Genomic DNA, 13,096 nt, shown 5'->3' with positions numbered 1-13,096 from the left:
ACTGGAGGCCTTTGCGTGGACTATCTCTCATCATACTCTAAAATTTCATGGGCACTAGCTTTGTTTGAGAAAGTTGGTATGACAAAACCCTGCCACTCCTGAGGTACTGTCAGATGTTTAGCTATCCTTTTTAGGGTTTTAGTACTTTATAAAACACGCTGCAGAAAGTTAACGATGCTCTATAGAACTTTGTAAACATCTTACAATTCCTCCAGCTGCTGTGAATTACCTTTCATACGTCTGTGGGCTGCCAAAGATGTTTTATTGTAGTGGCCACTGGACTGAAAACTTTCACTGGTACAAACCTCTTCAACACTAGCTCAGAATGTATTAGCAGCAGCAGAGAAGAGGTTGCTGATACAGTCCACAGAGTACTGTTGAAATGACCAACTACGAAGTTGAGAAGTTGGATTTGGCTTCTGACGTATATAGTCAGTTGGCCCGTTATAAGTGTTGAAGACACTAAGTCCGGTAGATGTGCCTTTAGAGAGATAGGAGTAAATAGTTATTTTGGTTAAGGCCATGTTTCATGTTCTTGTACTTTTCTGTTAGTTTGGAAAGACAAATTTGACACAGTATGCTGTTGACGGGACAGCTCTTGGTCCTCAGCAATTGATAACTCTAAAACCACTCTGTACCATGCAGTGTTCTTGACCAATACTGCATATATTCAGTCATACTGCTTAAGGACATTTTGTTAAACTTCTGAAAGTTGAAGCTAACTTAGTTTTCCTTAAAGAGGGTCCAGTCCAAAGTAAATATCAGTGCTTTAGTTCTTGATCTCATTTAGTATATCTCAGGGACAGTTTCCATGTCCATAGTTTTAACAGCAAGTTGTTGCAAAATATGCTGGAGCAAACCAAAACCCTGGCTTGGAAGAATGAACACTTGGCACCTGAAATGGGCCATGGGAATTCACAGGCAACGTGCGGGACGGCCAAGTTGCATCTGCTTTGAATCCTTTTGTCTTTGACTGGTAAAAGGAGTGATGCAATAATGTTATCTTCAGCTTTCCTGTTTGTACCAACAGCATGACAAATGCCAGCCTTATTGGTTAGGTCAGAGAAAATGCGTTCTTGTTTAGTGTCATCAGACCAGTATGGCATGATAGCAAGGCTGAACATGGGAACAACATGAAGAATTTCAAAAAGCTATGTTTAAATGCACTAGGAATTAAAGGGAGCGGTTTTTTGTGTGTGTTTGTGCTTAAAGAATTTTGTCTTTAAAAAAATAGTCTTTAACAAAGTTTGTTTTTCTTGGATAAACCGTGATTAGAGGCTTAGGCTTTAAAAAGATGTTGTATATGTGTGTGTCTGAAGCAACGGTTTGCACAGAAGTTCGGGTCTGTACAATATATTTAATATCAAATCCATATTAATTGCCTTTTTATTATCAAGTGCAATGACCTTTGAAAACGTGACTTACGAAGTTAGAGAAGGAACTTTTTGCGTTCTGTGGTTGCATGTATAAATTCAACAGAAGGGATTTTTGTGCACAGGTGAAAATACAACATCATTCAAATCCTGTATCTCCTATAAATAATCAGATGACAGCTAAAATTTCTGGGGTTTCCAGTTTGTATTGGAGAGGGGAGGAAAGGGTGGAAAGCAAACATGAACCCATAGAAAAACCGTTATACTCCTTAGCTTTACACAGAGCTGTTGCTGATCCCACCCGACCCCAAGGAACAGGAGTAACACCAGCCTTCGGAGCACCTGGGGCAAGACGCTGCACTTCTGCCTACGACTTCTTGCCAAAAACACTGAAGCACTGAACCTGGGAATAGTTAATGTTGAAGTGTTGCCTTTGCCGGTGGTGTATGTGGAGGGGAAAAAGGTAGCATGTAAGTAGGAGGGGAATTTTTTGCTGCTTTTCAGACTTTATCTTTTACTGGGAAACACGATTCCTATTACTATTTCACTAAATAAAAATCGTTACTTTATTTTCAATTGCTGTTGCAAATATTTTTTTAAGAATATCATATCACTGTTAACTTTCTACCAACATAGAAATATATTGTAAACCGCGTGTTGGGGAGAGGGAAAAAAGTGTTGAAAGTTAGCTTTTTGTGAAGCTGTGATTTATTTTTTTCTATAAATTACCAGATTTATAAATTCTTACTTGAGAAATGCATCAACTTGTTATTAAAATACCATAAATAAATTGATGTAAGCTGTCAGTTTATTCTTCACGTTGAACCTGGACCATCTCTTTGGGCATCAAGATGTCTGCTGAGATCACACTTTGTCCTTGTGTAATTACTTGTCTTCCAGATACTGAAAGAGTTTTTAACCCCATCATCAGCAGGTGGGCAAACAACCGCCAAGGACACCACTCTTCTGTCAGTAACCTGTGGCTGAATCAGTCAGGTAACAACCTGGCATTCTGGATCCCATTCAATCATTTTCTTTATTTTTCCCCTCTTTATTCACCAGCTGTTTCCCACACACACCCTCACACACCCCCATGTGTTTAAATGACTCAAAGTAAGACTTAAATCCAACTAGCTACTTCTTAACATTTGTGTTACACCATGGCAGCGTGGTAAACCTCACTCAGTCATTACTCTGATGTATTTCTTTTTCAAAAATACCACATCAGGTATCCTAGCAGAGGTGGAAAGGGGCGGAGTCTCTTAACCCTGGTTAATTGCGGATGTAATCATCCTGTTTGCCACGTCTACAATTGTATGTAAATTTAAGCCTAGCTCTTAACCCATTAAGACCAGCAAGCATCTTGCACTTCATCCCGTCACCCCTGGGAGTGTGCCTGGCAGTCCCCTGGGAGCACAGAGCCAGCCTTTGGAGGTAAAATCATGCTTACCCCCGTGTGGTAACACAGCAAGCCATGCATGCCAGCTCCGCCTACTCGCTCCACCATGAGGCAGTAAAAAGAGTTTCTCAGTTATTTGTTACATCTCAGTGTAGTGTTCTCCTTGCTTCCTGAAAACCAAGCACACGAGCTGAAGCCACGCAGTATCGGCACCACAGCAGAGAGGACAGCTAGGCTATGAGTACCCCTCTCTCTTCATCGGCTGAAATCTGACCTTGCAGAGAATGGCAGGAGAAAGTGGATGCTGTGGGAAGCAGCTGACAGGTAGGGTAGGAACCGGGCAGCACCACCTTCTCACCTCAGGGGCTGCCTTCCCCACCCCTTTGTGTTTAGGCATCACAGCAGTGGGACCAGTGACTTGCCCTAAACTCATGTCCAGCACACAGCGCAAGGTGGTCCTTTTGGGAGGACTGCGGAGACTTTGAGGATCGATTCTGGACCTTCAAAGACAGTGAGGCACCATACTCGCAGTGGGACTAAGCCATTCACCCAGGTTCACACCAGCAGTGTGCGGTGCCTTTGATCAGGGCTGTCTCTCTCAAACAACAGGACTTGGACACATGTTGGATCACAAGACCAAGTCCTTAACAAGGATGGCAGCCAAGGGCAGCTCCCACTCAGCCATTCGCTCCACGTCAGCTTTTCCAAGGTGACATTCAGAAACCTGCTGGGCTCCTTGATAATTTAAAAATCCAGAGTATTGTAATTGCATGTTTGTCAAATTCATCAAGTAGATTGTGTAAAGGAAGTTGATCTGAAACACCACAGAAGTTTTAATTAAAATGTATTTCAGTGTGTAAAAAGAGACCACCAAGTTTTGTAATTAGGTCTTGACAAAAGGATTTTAATGGAAAATGTGAGTAAATTGTATGAGTTGTGTAATGCTACTCAGCATGGCTTTTCTGCTGCTCTACTGGTGGAGTAGGAAGAAGAATAAAAACACCATGTTGAAACCTCTCTGCACAGGACTGGATATTAGTCACTTCAAACTCTTTCATGTTTAATAGAACGCATTACCTTAACTTTCGAAGGGAGGAAAGTAATATTCTCAGTGGTGAAAACCTGCCAGCTATCATTAACAACTTGAAAATGGAGGTGGTGCTTTCATCACTTCCACTTTCCCTTCCCTCCTTCCTCCCTTCTGCATCCTTTTCAGAGCCGTAGCTTCATTTTCCCTCTTGTCACTTCACTGACTGGAAATTACAGTTTTCTGGCAAAATGAAGATGGATTTTCCGAGGTTTCCTTCTATGGTTTGCCAAGCAAGGCATTGGTTCAACAATTTTTCTTTTCCTTTGGATTGTGTTTCCTTCTGTTCTCTGAACCACCTGTGCAAAAGGAAAAAAACATAGAGGGAGAAGCCCTGCTACATCGTGTGTGCTTGAACCCCTTTTCTCCTGGCTCCCCCACAAGTGGAGCTGTAGCTTTTGTATCAAAGGACTTACATCTGCAGCCCTCTGGGCGTTCAGCTCTGGAGAGTCCCTGCTCTCCCTTTGATCTGCCCCAAAAGCCGCAGCTGCAGCAAAAGGCAGACGGCGTGCTGGCCTGACTCTGTGACATCAAGGCTGTCAAAGCTGCATAATTTGCAAAATAATTTGATTTTTAGGGCAAGATACGAGAAGGTGGTGATGGCCGAGCACGCTAAATGTCACAGAAGACTTGCTTTTCTGAAGGTGGGCTCTGACTTTGACTCGACATGATTACCCGTGGGAACTCTTTGCAGGTTTAGCCACCAGTTGCATCCCTTGGCATAGCATGGCAGAAGTTGCCTGACACTGCTGCAGGGAGCACGCACGCTGCCACCTAACCAAGGAGCTGCCATACGTATATAGATATATAAGGTTAAAACTCTGCTGGTCTGTGGCACGTTACGGATAGGGCCGGCAGAAGCTGGCAAGCAGGAGGTAACGGTGTCTCGGCCTTTGCCTGCCCCAGTGATGGCTCCTCTGTGCTCACAGGTCACAGCTGTAGTAAGTGTTGCAACTGGTTTCTTTACACACAGACTGGGAAAGGGAAGAAGCGGCTTCCCCTTTAACATGCTGGGTTTAAGAATCCCTCTTTAATGCTTCCTTTTTAGTGCAGATAAAGAAAGTTTGATGGTTCCTGAGAAATGTCAGCCTCACCTCTGTGCCTGGGAAGATCATGGAACAGATCCTCCCAGGAGCTCTGCTAAGGTGCATGAAGGACAGGGAGGTGATTGGAGACAGCCAGCATGGCTTCACCAAGGGCAACTCCTGCCTCACGAACATGGTGGCCTTCTACAACTAGGTGACTACATCAGTGGACAGGGGAAGAGCTATGGATGTCAGATCTACTGGACTTCTGTAAAGCCTTTGACATAGTCCCCACAACATCCTTCTCTCTAAATCGGGGAGATATGGACTCTAATGGGTGGACTGGTTAGCGTATGAGGAACTGGTTGGATGGTCACATCCAGAGGGTAGAGAGCAATGGCTCGATGTCAGATGGAGATCAGTGGCAAATGGTGTCTTCCAGAGGTCTGTGCTAGGACTAGTGCTGTTCAATACCTTCACCAGTGACATAGCAGGATTGAGCACACCTCAGCAAGTTTGCAGATGACACCAACTGAGCGGTGCAGTTGACACGCCAGAGGGACAGGATGCCATCCAGGGGGACTTGGACAAGCTGGAGAAGTGGGTCCATGTGACAATCATGATGTTCAACAAGGCCAAGTGCAAGGTCCTTTTCCTGGATCTGGGAAATTCCCACTATCAGTACAGGTTGGAGGATAAAAGGATTGAGAGCAGACCTGCAGAGAAAACTTGGGAGTACTGGTGGATGAAAAGCTGGACAGGAGCTGGCAATGCACACTGACAGCCCAGAAGGCCAAACATACCCTGGGCTTCATCAAAAGAAGCATGGCCAGCAGGTGAGGGAGGACATTCTGCCCCGTTATTCCCCTCTGGTGAGACCTCGCTTGGAGTGCAGCATCCAGCTCTGGAGTCCTCGGTGCAAGAAAGACACGAACTTGCTTGAACAGGTCCAGAGAAGGGCACAAAAATGATCGAAGGGCTGCTCTGAGGACAGGCTGAGAGAGTTGGGGCTGTGGAGCCTGGAGAAAAGAAGGCTCTGGGGAGACTTTATTGTGGCCTTTCAGTACTTGAAGGGAACTTGTAAGAAAGACTTTTGAGCAAGGCCTGTTGTGACAGGACAAGGGGTGATGTTTTTAAACTAAAAGAGGGGAGATGTGGACTAGATATAAGGAAGAAATTTTTTGCCATGAGTGTGGTGAAACACTGGCACGGGTTGCCCAGAGAGGTGGGTAGACGCCCCGTCCCTGGAAACACCCAAGGTCAGGTTGTATGAGGCTCTGGGCAACCTGATGTAGTTGAAGATGTCCCTGCTCTCTGCAGGCGGTTTGGACTAGAGGATCTGTAAAGGTCTCTTCCAACCCCAAATGCTCAATGATTCTGTTACATAAGAAAAAATAAAGGCTCTGCCTTTTGCAGCAGCTGCTGTTTGTTGCTCTCCCCAGGAAAGTGATGTTGTCAGGCAAAGAGGGATTTATTTTGGGCAGCCAAATATTTGAAGATCTGATTTGCAGGATTAGCTCCGGAAGGAGGCAAGGTGCCATCACTGAGGACACATGTAGAAAAGGTCACAAAACTTGCTCAAACAGAAGAGTTATCAGCCTGCTTCTTTCTGTCCCCTCATGCGGTCAGGATCCAGGATCACCTGGATGGTAATGTCTCCAGCATTACCTTGGAGGCACCGCACTGTGCTGCTGTGCTCCCTCACCCAACACACCTGCTTTTCTCCTGATTACTGCTCATCCGGCCCGAGTCTCGATATGAGGCTGCTGCTTTTTATTCTTCAACCAGGAAAAGCCCTGGTGGCACTTCTAGGTAAGGTAAAGCTCTTCATTAGGAAGTTGTTCATCCCAGCGGGATGAGGGTGAATGTTTTTCACCGCCACCAGCCTTTCTGTTGCTTCTAACTGGTAACGGAAATCACGGCGTCGTGGAGGTAGGTGTGTACCGTAAGGTGAATGGGAGATATACAGGATTTATTCCCTTCCTCCGTGGCACTACAGCTGGTTTTCTGGCCATTGGTTCTTTGCTTTTCCACTTTCTCCCTAGGGAAGTGGAAAAGGGATCACTTTTCCTCCTAATGGGATTGCCTTTGTAAACGTCAATTATTTTAAAACAAGTTTCACAGTACTTAAGAGTTCTGGATTAAAATTATCACTTGCAAGTACGGCTTTATATACGTATATTAAAGCTTCTACTTTTCACCCTCTCTGAAGCTCAAGAAGAAAATTAAAATAATTCTATTTTTCAAATTATGGAGTGTTTGAGTTGTTGGACTTGGCAGCATATTTCTGTCCTCTAACTGCACCTTGGAAGTCAGCTCTCAGATTGGGTCTACTAGATCTGTTGGGTCTACTAGAGCTTGTCTTCTCTTGATTTCTATGTAGCTGTTATTTTTCTCTGTGAAGTAGGGCAGTGTGAGCACATCAGGATTATTCTACTTGAAGGTAATTATTTTTCCATTACCTCCTTTTGTGAATTGTTAAAAGAGAAACTTACACTGTAGTGCTTCATACAGTCATAATATGTCAAATAGCTGACTTCTATTTTCCTGGCTCCCTATTTTTAATTAAATGGTATTTTCAGTAACATGATAAATAATTGTCTTAATTGTAGTTTGATTTTTTTTCTGACAGAGGGACAGAACAGTGAATAAGGCGGTTCATTATTAGAACGCAAGAAGGTCACAGACTGTTCTAAAACCGAAATGTGAGTAGGTGGATGAATATGTAAAACCCTTGTAATTATTGCACTTTCCAGACTGCCTGGTGGGACTTGTATTATTTATATTGTATCACAGATCTATTGCATATTAACTGCGACGAGCCATCAGCTCCAGATTAAGTTTCGAGCCAGAGTGCTTCTTTCCTTGCAAGATAATTTTATTTCCAAAATAACCTTCATTCTGTTTCTGCTGCTCCTGATGGGGCTAATGAGCAGTGCTTATGTAAAATACCCCAAAGGCATTTAAAAACCCAGAACTTAATTGCTGGTAAGAAACAATTTTTGATGAGAACATTGCTATTCTGAGCTACCATTAGTCATTTTGAATCAGTCAAGTGATGTACAGGCAGCTCCTCCAGGATAAATATTATGTAGTGGGCTGTTGATTGGTTCTCGAAATGTCTTCATCGGAGCAAGCAGGAGTAAGCGAAGAAGGTTTGGGGACGTGGGATCATGCCTACACAGTTACTGAACCATGACTGCATCTACAGGGACAGTTTACTCCAGCAGTTACCAAGACTACGAATCGGGATCAAGCGAAGGTGCTTGGGCTGCTGGAGACCTGGGCAGCTGCTGACCACGCCGGACTCCGGTGGCACTTCCCACCACCCAGCAACGCTCTCCCAGCAGTCAATCCCTTGCTCCAGTCACCCTTTCTGCCGGTCATAGACCTTTCACAACAGCGGTGCATGTGTGATTTACCCTGCTCCTCCCCGAGCACAAGCCTCAAACAATTGCTACAAATTCTGCCCATATTGGTCAATACTTTTGCTCTTACATTAACATGCAGAGGAAAAATTTCCAACCCATCTTAGAGCGGCACTGATTTCAGTGCTTGCTAGGGACTTGGGAAATGCAAGGAGGGAGGATTTGTACTCTGTCTGACTTTAAGAAGAGGAAGGCTATCGCCTTTAAATTCTGCAAGATACATCAGCACTCTCCAGACAATTCGTAACCTCCTTTCACGCGGCACTGGAACGTGGGTGCTGCTTTTCTGCGGAACGAAGCTTCGCTTTGCTGGTATCTGCTACTGCACCTCAGTTTGGAATTCACGGAGGGTGCAGCTCGGTGTGCTGGGCTGTTGGTACATGCCGTGGCTCTCATTTGAGGTTGGTACAGATCTTTGAGACTGCTTCGTATACACTGAAAAATGAACAGGGGAAGTGCGAAACAGCCTGGGCTCTGGTGGGGTTTTGTCTACGTAAGCTGAGTTACGTGTGAGTATTTAAACGGTACCAACATGAGAGCAGATATCATAGTAAGTCCCTAGGAGCTGTGAATACACGGCGCCTTGACTTTGCAAATAAACAAAACTATTGATGCGTGTTGCCACTCGACAGCTTAAAAGCCTCGTTACAAAATGCAGGAATAGTTTATCACTATTTTATTTATAATTGAAACATGATCTAAGATTAATAAATGTCTAAAATAAAAGATGTCTAGTCATTACTTTTGTTGTGCTTTTCCCATCTTGCAGTTGAAGGATAGGAAGGGATTTTGATTTCCACTGACAGTGCATTTCTTCCTTGTCTTTTCAGGACAAGCAAATGCAAAAAAATAATACTGTGGACAAAATCCTGGGTGTAATTTCTCTGATCTAGAGAAATGTCTCTATTCAGAAACGGTGATTAACTCTTTTTTCATGTTATCATCAACTTCAGTGAGAAAGAAGTGGAGGTGTGTTTCTCAAAAAAGAAATCAACTTTGAACCATTTGCATGCTTAATCGTTCTCCCCAGTAGGGGCAGGGGGTCTGGGTGCCTTGAAGAGTGAGAAGGATGAACACGCTGATGCGGCACAGCGGTCTTTTAAACGACTGTCCTGTCGGGACACTTAGTAAAACAGACAGAACAAATTCAAGTAGGGGAAATCTCTTGTGTGTATCTCACATCACAGACTTTGAAATACAAAGAGCCTGAAGCAAAGAGGAATAAGTAAATGCAAGGACAGGATGGCAAAATTGGAGTAAGAATTTTTCAGGAAAAGAAAATGTTGAAAAAGTAATAAATGTTTCATTGCCTTAAATTCTAAAAAGGGTTTCATCAATAACTGGAAAGGTACCAAAAATTTCTGTAACTCAGTATTGATTTTTATGTTATATTTATCCTTTGAAAGGCACTAGCAGGTCATTACTGAATCAGAGAGAAGAACCCTGAAAAGTTAAGGACTTTTACCAACCTCAGAATCTTCCTATTTCCGACTGAAGGTCACAGGGACTATTTATTTTTGGAAAACCATTAGTTCCACACGGTATGTAAGGAAGAACAGCTCCAGCTGACACACAAGACGACCTGAAGTTTCCGTTATAGTCTGTGAGGGCTCAGACAGAATCCTTCAAGTTTGAAAAGAAGGCATTTCTCTTCTGCCCTACAATGGTCATTTCAGTTCTATTATTCCAGCTTTTCAGTTCATCATTACCCAGTGTTGCACCATTAGTTGATTTATGACCCTCGTTATGACAATTTCATGTTAAACCCACGGCATTTACACCTGGACTCCTTTTAAATAAATTCGGGACTAACCAGAGATGCTGTAAAGGAAAACATGCTGATCAAATTTCCTTCTCCCCCGAGGAAACTTCGTAGCTTCTTCATTTGTGTGCGTGCTTCCGGGGCTTGCGCTGTTCGCTCCCTGGTTTCCCAGGCAGCCCAGCCAGCTGCAGGACGATGCGATGCGCAGACAGCCCTGCCGGAGCAGTGGTTACATGGTTAACCCTCGTGAGACTTCCACTAGGAACTGAATCCTGCGGCTTTCTCCTCCAAACGAGGGCGGTTTGGATGTGGGTATCATGTTCTCTAACTCAAACATACCAAAAGGTCAAGCTACAGAGCGGAAAGTATTTTCTTTTGCAGCTCTGTCATGCCCCCAGTTTAGGCACTCTGAAGCATCACGGCTCTGAGCCTCTTGCCCTGGGCCCTGGGTGTGTTCAGCACAGAACGTCACCGCGGGAGCACACTCAGGGCCTTGGTTAGCGACCGAGTTAGCACCCAGGCTTGCCCCAACCTTCCCCTGCGGGGCGGCATGTGGTTAGCAGAGGGAGAAGGACCACGCCAAGGCTGCTTACTTAGCGGGACACGAGAGTGTCCAAGTGAGGGGGAGTTAATGTGCACAGGCTCGACATTTTCTGCTTTTTCTTCTTTCCTCTTTTTAAAAACTTTGTTTTGTAGCTTTTAAATGCATTTCCTTGAGTTTCCTTATTGCTTCAAGGCACAGGAGTATTTAACATCATTAATTTAGGAGTTCTGGAAAACAGAGGCAGTACTGTAATATGACATGAAACCTTTAGCTCGGAAAAAAGCGTGGCAGATGATCAGGCTAGCCTCTGGGAGGACAAGAGTCTCAGAAACTTTATTCCTAGTGGTATTGGCAATTCAGATTTATCTTCATTTCTGGTGATGTTGAGAGTCGGGACACACTGTCTGTATTCCATCCTTCGGCTTGGCTCAGCCAAAACTCGCGATCATCGCGCAGTGCTTACCTGACATCCTTTCTCTATTAGACTGCCAACCAGCCTTCTGCTTAACTATACTTCAAATCAAAGTACCTGCTTTTTTATTCAGGAAGAAAAGGAATTCTCTCTCTCTTTTTCTCTTTCAATAGCTCATGTTCACCTCAGTGCCGGTTTGTCATTTCCCGCTGTTTCGTGACTACTCTTCATCTTGTAGTTATGGTCTTTCATTTTTCTTCTATTGCTGCATGCGGAAGAAGGAATTGTCCTTGAATATTAAACAAGCAGGAGGACATAAAGAACAAGGAAACACCCCAGGGAAGCTTTCGATCTGGCACTGCTTTACAACTTCCTTTCCGTTTTTTCTTTCATAGCCTAACGACACCAGGGTAAACTGCTCCAGGTAACGCTTTTTCCTCTGTAAAGGAAAACGTGCTCAATGGAGGTTAAATGCTCATTTGGGGGGGCGGGGAAGAATTGTTTAGGGATTTTCGAACCTAAGTCTTGACAGACATTTTGTACGACATTCACTAGAAACGCTGACTGCACGAATGAGGCTAAGAAGGTGCTAGGAAGGGCCCGTGGCATCGCAGTGGGCCAAAGCCCTGACACTGCTGGGGTGTTCTTGGTAAGGAACCAGTAAGTAGCTCCACCTGCACCCTGTGAATCAAATCAAACTAAATTGGCTAAATTAACTCTGTTGTATTATTCTGGCGAGTTGTGAAGATTAGGAAAAGAAAATTACCAAAAAAGAGCAAGTCCTATGAGAAGTGGCTGAGGGAACCGGGGTTGTTTAGTTTGGAGGAGACTCAGGGGAAGGGAGGTTGTCGTGACGTTGAGGTCAGTCTCCTCTCTCATGTAGGAAGTGACAGGATGAGAGGAAACAGCCCTGAGTTGCACCAGGGGAGGTTTAGGTTGGATGTTAGAAAGAATTTCTTTACAGAGAGGGTTGTGAAGCATTGGAACAGGCTGCCCAGGGAGGCGGTGGAGTCCCCACCCCTGGAGGTGTTCAAAAGCCGTGTGGGTGTGGTGCTGAGGGACATGGTTACGGGACCCTGGCAGTGCAGGTGAATGGTTGTACTCGATGATCTCAAAGGTCTCTTCCAACCAGACGATTCTGTGATTCTGGGAGAAAACCCCCAAACTTGTCACTACTGGTTTACTTCTTACGGGTTCTTCTTTTTACCAGGTAAAAGATGATCTAAAAAGGGCATAATTTATTCACTTGTTTTTATATCAGGTTTTGGTGCCCCAGTTAATAAAAATTAAATATGGTGTAGAAGCTTCATTTGAGGAAAAACAATTTCAAACTTTCCCTGCAGATAGAGAATTACGAAAAAGGCTTTGTGCTGAGCGTCTGCTTTAAAAATTCTGTGAACTGCAGTAAAAGCAAGAGAAACGTGAGCATCTTCTATATTCCTCTGGTGTCCAATGTCTGTACTTCACAGCGTTTTACATGTATTTTACATGCTGTGGAGTTTCTTCTACTTTCTCCTTGGGGAAAAACACACACAGCTTCTGTTCTTGTGATCAGAGAATTATCAGTTGTATCTTACACGACTGACACTTTTTGCCAGACAAAACGGGGAAAATTTAATTCGTACACTTCCATTTCTTACCAGGTTTGAAGGATGTGGTTGATCTTTTCTAGGGATGATAGGACTTCAGGTAGAGATCTTTAAGCAGAAATTATGGAGATGAGGCTGCAGCAGCCCCGTGCTCCCAGCTCAGACCAGCAGCAGGGCTAAACGTGTGTTCCCTGCAGGCACGTCACAGCACGGATACGTACGACCGGGCGCACAAGATGCACAAAGACACGCTCAGCATTTCACGCGATCACAAACAGCACCAGTGCTCCCACCCTGAGCCCCTCTCCAGCTGATCAGGAGGGAGGTCTGTCAGCGCGAGTACACCCATGCACACACAGATGTCCAACGTGGTTCCTCTGGCAGGTGGGTTCAGACAGAGGGTCTCGCCAGGGGATGCCCTGGTCCCTCACTCCTCCCCAGCTGCTGGCACCTTGTCCTGGGTTCAACATGGAGGAA

This window comes from Buceros rhinoceros, unplaced genomic scaffold (assembly GCF_000710305.1).
Source record: "Buceros rhinoceros silvestris isolate BGI_N320 unplaced genomic scaffold, ASM71030v1 scaffold14575, whole genome shotgun sequence".
Classification (NCBI taxonomy): Eukaryota; Metazoa; Chordata; class Aves; order Bucerotiformes; family Bucerotidae; genus Buceros; species Buceros rhinoceros.
The sequence above is the reverse complement of the archived record's forward strand: the minus strand, read 5'-3'. Positions refer to the sequence as shown.